This window comes from Zonotrichia leucophrys, chromosome 6 (genome assembly GCF_028769735.1).
Source record: "Zonotrichia leucophrys gambelii isolate GWCS_2022_RI chromosome 6, RI_Zleu_2.0, whole genome shotgun sequence".
Classification (NCBI taxonomy): domain Eukaryota; kingdom Metazoa; phylum Chordata; class Aves; order Passeriformes; family Passerellidae; genus Zonotrichia; species Zonotrichia leucophrys.
In genome coordinates this window covers 24,720,647-24,727,593 of record NC_088176.1, presented here as the reverse complement: position 1 = coordinate 24,727,593, position 6,947 = coordinate 24,720,647, and the positions used below count along the sequence as shown (strand labels likewise).

Here is a 6,947-nt window from a genome sequence, read left to right as displayed (position 1 = left end):
AGTCATATGACAGTGAATGGAACAGATAATTATACCAGAAAAGGGATGACTTGGCTGCTTTGGCTGCTTATAAACCATGTGGCAATAAATTAAGTCATTGTGTTGGAGACAAAAGTGCTGTAGTCTTAAAGAAAAACAATGAGTTTTGAATCACTAAATTTTGGGTTTTATTTATTTATTTATGGCAAACAAATGATCTCTATCAAATGAAATTATAATGTTTTTAAGTCTTTACAGCCAAATCATTATCAACCAATGCTCAGATAAAATATCTGGAGTACTTTTCAGTATCATTTTTCTGCTGGTGCTAAACCCCATTTTTTCCTCTCAATTTTGTTATTCTATTCTAGTGACTTTCCAAAGCAATCAACAAAAGAAAAGAAAAGTCATTCATATTTTATTTCACGAGGAAAGGAAGCTTGTAAACTAGCAGAAACTTTCATTTGTGCATCAGAAATCTTTATAGTGTCACACAGTGTGGAAGAATTAGGCTGGAAAGCTTTAATTATCATGTGTCATGAACCTGATATTAAGCTGGAGATTGGGTTGCTGGGATGTTTTTCAAAAACTTGCAGAGAAGAAATTTTGTTCTATTCCCACCACCTGAGTTATTATTTATAATGAGACAGGGAGTTGACTCAATAAGCCAATATGACACAGTTAAGAACTAAAGTAAATTTAATTGTGTTATTTCCCAGAGTACATTTGCATAATTTCATTCATGTAAATGGTTGCTGTGTGTTTGCATTAACTTCTTGTTGGTGTCTGGCCTGTCTGAGCATAGGACCATTCCTGCTCTAGCCCCAGGATGGGGTTTGTTCTGGCACTAGGGGGTTGAGGAAAGAGGAAAATTCATATAGAATGAAAGAACTTAATACCATTTTAAACCATTAAGTTTCCAGATCAAACAAGAGAAGCAGGAGAGGCTTACTTCTTGAAACATTCTCTAAAATTTTATTTTTTTTTAGGTTTTGCAATACAACCAGACTAAACCACTGCCTCCCCAGAGTATCTTATATGCATTGGATAAATCCACCTGCACAAGTGTCAGTCAGCTAAAGGCTTTGGTAATATTTACAGTGTTACTATAGAGAGGGATATTAATTATTCCTGATATTAATTAAGGGAATACAGTGCTGCATTATCCTTACTTCTCTTTCAGTCCATTGTAACACAAGAGAAGAACTCAGTTCAGGAGCTGAGCCAAGAGCAGTAATTACAACCCAGCCAGAACATGGAAGGCAAAGTGTGGAGAACTGCAGCTCATGGCCCCAAAATCACACAATAAACTCTTCTCACAGGAACTCAGCAGCAGCAGACTGGCAGAGGCAGTGCTCTGGGGTGGCTCACAGGTAGCGAGAGTGACCTGAGAGGTGTTGTCAGTGTGAGCCATGCTGCCAGGGCAGTGCTGGAGCAGGGCTGGCTCACACGGAGCCCTGCAGCGAGATCTGTGGCACATGTCTCATCCTCCAGATCACCACCGCAGCTGGGGGCAGCAGCATCAGCACACTCATCACCAGCACTGCAGCAAAAATGACTAGCAGGATCTCCCATGGGGCCAGGACTGTTTCCACCATGATTTCCTCCATGTCAGGAATCTGAAGCTGTAAAGCAAAAAATATGTTGCATTATTTACTTGCAAATAGGAGTTATGTCTGAATAGATGTGTTTATTAAAGCCAGCATAGGGGTGTCAGCCTCTTTGGCTTATTCCTTTCTCAGCCTAAAAAATAATCCCATTTCCTGAGCTGCAGACCCCAGAAGAGCTCCTGCTCTTTCTCTCTCTCTCTCTGTGCCTCCATAGGCATCAGCCTGCCTTTCCCCCTTGGCTCAGCTGCAGTTGTTGGTGCTGGTGTGGACACCCTGTCCACCCTAAAGCACTGTTCCTAACCCTTGGCTAAGCCTTTCTCTTTACAATTTCAATTTTTAAGGTCGTCCTCTCCCACTTAGAGCATCATTACACAAAATGATTGTTATAGTGATATGTAGCAAAACTAAAACTGAAAATAAAAGAATATGATGGAAAGGAGAACTGGAAATTGAACTGCCATCAGAATGCATATTTTATCTTTTTCCAAGGCTTTAGAAAGATCAGGGTGCTTAGGAAGGAGTTAGTGTGTTGATTCTGTTAAGTGCTAATAGGTGTGTCCTAGGGAATGCAGTGTTCAATGCCATTTCTGCCACAGGACCCACACACCTGGAAGTCCTCAGGGTGACCAGTCCTGTTCCTGGACCCACACACCTGACAGCTGTACAGTGGGTGTGTAAATGAGGTGCCAGGGCCTGAAGAGGTTTTTTTCTTCGAGTCCCTTGTGCCAGTCATGAGGAGGTTTCCTGAGGGGCTGCAGTACTGTGGAAATTGGGACTGCAACTCAGCAGAGGAGGCCTCAGGTTTGTCCAAGCACATGCTTTACTGGGGTTTTGTTACTAAATCCTGACCTTTATGTAATAGTGAAGATGGAAACTGGGTTGATAGAGTATTTATGTCTAAGGAGAGTGGAAAATTTGAATAATTTCCAGCAATTGTGTACATGACAATGTTAAAATTACGATCAGCTCAATTTTTTTTCTGTGGCTTGTAAGGAGAGTTTATGTTACCAGTGTATGTCTAGTAACAAATCTTGGTGGATTGAGCCCATGATATCCTTAATGAAACCCAGCTATCCATCAGCAGATCCTTGGCTGCTCTGTCATATTCTAGTTGGATTAACCTCAAATCTTTACAAGCACAGAAAAAGTTCAGAGGAGGCAGCTGGAGCTGTCCGGCTCAAGGCCTGGAGCTGCCCTGGTTCAGGGCCTGGAGCTGCCCAACTCAGGGCATGGAGGACTCTCTCCCTTCTCCCCAGTGAAGTCACACAGCCATGGCAGGAGGGTGGCTGGAGCTGGAATGCTGCCCACAGGCCCATTCCCTGCAGCAGTGGGCTGTGCTATGGGTCTGTTTTCTACAGAGCAGCTCCTTGATTTTGTGTGTGTTCATCTGCTCTGGCCTCTGCCTCTGCTGCTGGGGGCTGTGCCGCAGAGCCCATCAGCCTGTGTGATATTCTCACTTTTCCTGTGGCAACTTTTGGTGTTATTCCTCTCTTCGCACTGGCTGCTGGGTGAAGATAGGTTTGAGGCTGTTTTTAACCTGGTGAGGGATTTTTTTTTGCTCACGGAGTTTCCTTGTGCTGCTTCAGTGCTGCCTTTAGCTGCTGCCCAGGGAATGTCACAGGTTGTGGAGTGTTAGTAAAGGTGTCTTAAGGAATGCAGTGTTCAGTGTAATTCCTGAAAGAGGAACCACACACCTGAAAGCCATAAGGGCTGCAAGTCCTCTGCCAGAACCCAACACACTTGAAAGCTGTATTAGGCCCCTGTCTGCTAATTTCAATGTCCTTGTTAGTTAACTCCTTTAAATATCTGAATTTCTGAGTTGCTTTGTGGTCTTTTTTCCTCCTTTTTCTCTCTAATCTTGTTTCCCCCTACCCGGCCAAATTACACAAATGGACATCTTGATTTTGGAGAAGTAAGATAGGGAAAACCTTACAAACCCCCAGATATATTTATCCCACTATTGCATCTGGGAGGGGGGAACTGCACTTCCTCAATGTCCAATGAAGACAAATGCAGAGGCAGAAATACTGTAAGAAAAAAAAAAAAAAAGGCTTACTTGCAGTCTACAGAAATGGTGTGAAGGTTCAAGCCAGCCCTGTGAATTTTACAGTAACTTCAGTTATGGTAATTTGAGAAGTTCCCTTGAGCAAGAGGCTTGTGGGAGGTGGTGGCCTCCCTGTCTGTAACCTGCTCTCACTTGAGATTTCTTTGAAAATGTATTGCACAGGGCTAAAAGATGAACTGGTATCTGAATTAGGAAGTATTTATACCATTTATTTGCCTCCAAACTACAGAATTATTGGCTATCATATAATAATTTTTACTCTGTGCCTGGAAAGTCGCAGATCTGGTACTGCTGGCTAAACTCTGGGAACAGAAAAACAAGTTTTAAAACTTTGGGAGTCCAGTAAATTTGTAAATGCAGTCACCAAATGGCAGAAGGGATTGAAGTCGGCAAGGTCTGTTTTATATCAGTGAATATTCATATTTTCTTTTGTTTCTAGGAAGCTATTCTGATTGGTAGCTAGAGCACTTAATGTCAGTCAAAGATTTGTCTCTGTGAAATCAAGTGACAAGTTCTTACTTTGGTGGAGATGAATACAGTCGAATTGGATAAAAAACCGCAATTAATAGTACAAAACAATATAAAATTTGTATAAAATACAAAACAATACATCTGAAATATTAAAGATTGATTATTAGTGATATCTTTATACAATTTTTAGTATTCTGTTAGGTAAGGAATTCCACTAGATTCTGCTATAAATGATATCACATAAAATCACATGGGCTATATTGAATTTCCAGTGTCTTCTACAAGTAGGTGTAGAAGATTATGTGGGGAGGGGTTTATTACCTACACCTGAGAGCTGCTCAGTCACACACAAAGAAGGGCTTCCAGTGGCTCTAGCACAACCAGAGCTGTGAAACACTGCCCATCCTGCAGGGCTGTGACCACTCTCCTCCCAGGCACACACTTATTCCAAAGGCAGAACAAGCTGAAAGGGGTAAACCAACAACAACAATGAGCTTGTTCTGCTTCATTTGCCACTCAGTCAGTGATATAAATATTTGCCCTTCAAGTGGGGAGAACAAGTGCTCCTGGGTGCCCTGGGTGAGCTGCCAGCTTCCTGTTAGCACTCCAGGATAATCACCAGGCTGGCTTTCTGAGGAGGTCACTGAGCTGTGCCCTGGAGCCCTGGGCAGCTGCAGGAGGGTGAATACATTCCTCTGCCACCTCCCTGGCTCTGGGCTGCAAACAGAGGCACCAAACTGTAGGAACAGGAAAAATTCTCAGACCTGGGTGTCTGACACAGGGATGGACTCGAAAAGAAGGTGATGATCGAGAGATAACTCCACTGCAAGTCAAAATTGTCACTTAGAACTCCTGTAAGAACCAGAAATCAAATTAATGAGTTCGGTACCTTAGAGAAAAGGCTGCATTACAATTATGTAAAACCTTAGAAAGATCTAATAATGCTGCTTTGGCAGAGGTCCAAACCTTTTAAACAAAGAGTGTACAAAAACGCTCAGAATCATTAAAATATTAACAGAAATTTCACTGAATAAGTTTGTTATAAATATCCCCCTCTACAAATAACTAAAGTATTAATGAAAATATTTCAGTATTCATTATTTAAAATATTTCAGCCTTTATAAGGCATGAAGCAGATTAGTCTGATTATTTTAAAGTCAAATCTGTATGTATTTATCTTTCAGTGAGTAAAGGCACTGCAGGATCCAAATCAAGTTTAAAATCTCTTAATGTGAAAATTGAGTGCAGAAATTAAATGTATGAAACACTGAGGAAGATCTTTAAAACAAAAATTATGATGAAGACAGACTATTTAATAGACAAAACTAGCATAGCAAACTGTTGTGATTAAGCTGATCAAGGCCTTAGTTTCACCTCAATTCCAAAAGTAATTGTAATCAGGAGGCTACAATGAAAGTTAAAATGCAAGAGGAGTTTCTCGGTTGTTATTTAAATCACATTTTTCTGGACATATAAATTCAGATTTTTGTATTTTGTCTAAAAAGATGATTTTGTGCTTTCATAGATAACACATTGTGGCATATATCTGTTAAGTTTCTGATTCTTGAATGTATAGCAGTGAGGACATAGCTACATCTGAGTCACAGACATTTCCTCTCCTGAAATATTTAGATTTTAAACACTTTTGAATAAACTTATACAAACTGGAGTTGTGCTTACTGTAAAAGTAGAATAAGGGATTGCCTTATGCAGTCCACTCACAGACACAATTCTAACCATTTAGCAAACTATTTTGCACTTAAAATTAATTATGTGAATAGGAATATATATATATGTGACTACATTCTTCTACTCTTCCCTGCCGACAACCATTTACTGGAATTAGAAATAATTTAGTTATCACCCTTTCTAAATAATTTAGTTATCCCCCTTACTTATATACTGTAAAGTATGCCCCCTTTCTATAGAAAGGCATCAAAGCAGCTGAATTAGCAGGATTTTTTTGTCTTTCCCAGCTGGCAGCAGGCCCCTGGCTGTGTCCTGGGCACCCTCACCTGCTCAGTGCCCCTGGCTGTGTCCTGGGCACCCTTACCTGTTCAGTGCCCCCGGGCTGTGTCCTGGTTACCCTTACCTGCTCAGTGTCCTGGTTACCCTTACCTGCTCAGTGCCCTGGCTGTGTCCTGGGCACCCTTACCTGCTCAGTGTCCTGGGCACCCTTACCTGCTCAGTGCCCTGACTGTGTCCTGGTTACCCTTACCTGCCCAGTGCCCCTCACTGCGCTGCCCCGGTGCTGCGGGGGCTCCGTCCGGGCGCGCATCCTGCGCTGCCGGCGCTGCTCAGCTGGACAGGACAGACAGGGCAGGGCAGGGCAGGACAGACAGACTGCCGGGCTGTGCCGGCCCCAGGGCAGCCTGCAGGAGCTCAGGGCCGTGTTTGTGCCTCCACCGCCTCCCCCTGTGCTCTTAAAGCGGCACAAACCTGCCCGAGGCAGCCGCTCTGCCTCGCCCGCAGTTTGCTCAGAACAGCAGAGCAAGAGCCGGCTCCTCACCCTGCACAACCTGCTGTAGGACACAGCCACTCAGTGAAAAATGAGAACCCGTTTTTCACCAGAAAACCACTTGGGCTTTCCTTGTAAATCATCTTATTTACTCACGAGTGAGTAATAGGATCAAGTAACTCATTCCGACTGATTATTGTGAGCAACATGTGCAGCCTTCAGGGTATGAATGCTGATGCCCCTCAGTTCGCTGGCATTCACACACCCAACTCTCTTCCACCTATATATATATATATATATATTCAACAGCCTACTTGCTACTTACCAGCTTAGCTTTACTTCAGTGTGAAAAATGCGTATTTTA

The 6,947-nt window shown here is 42.6% G+C and overlaps 1 long non-coding RNA gene across 1 annotated transcript; it reads right to left on the bottom strand.

The window, feature by feature from the left end:
- Window positions 1-814: 814 nt before the first annotated feature.
- On the bottom strand, window positions 815-6,518 carry LOC135449602 (uncharacterized). The gene is made up of 3 exons (XR_010440782.1): window positions 6,344-6,518; window positions 4,890-4,977; window positions 815-1,604 (listed from the first exon to the last, which is right to left on the bottom strand). It is a non-coding gene; the product is annotated as an uncharacterized LOC135449602 (long non-coding RNA).
- Window positions 6,519-6,947: the final 429 nt, after the last annotated feature.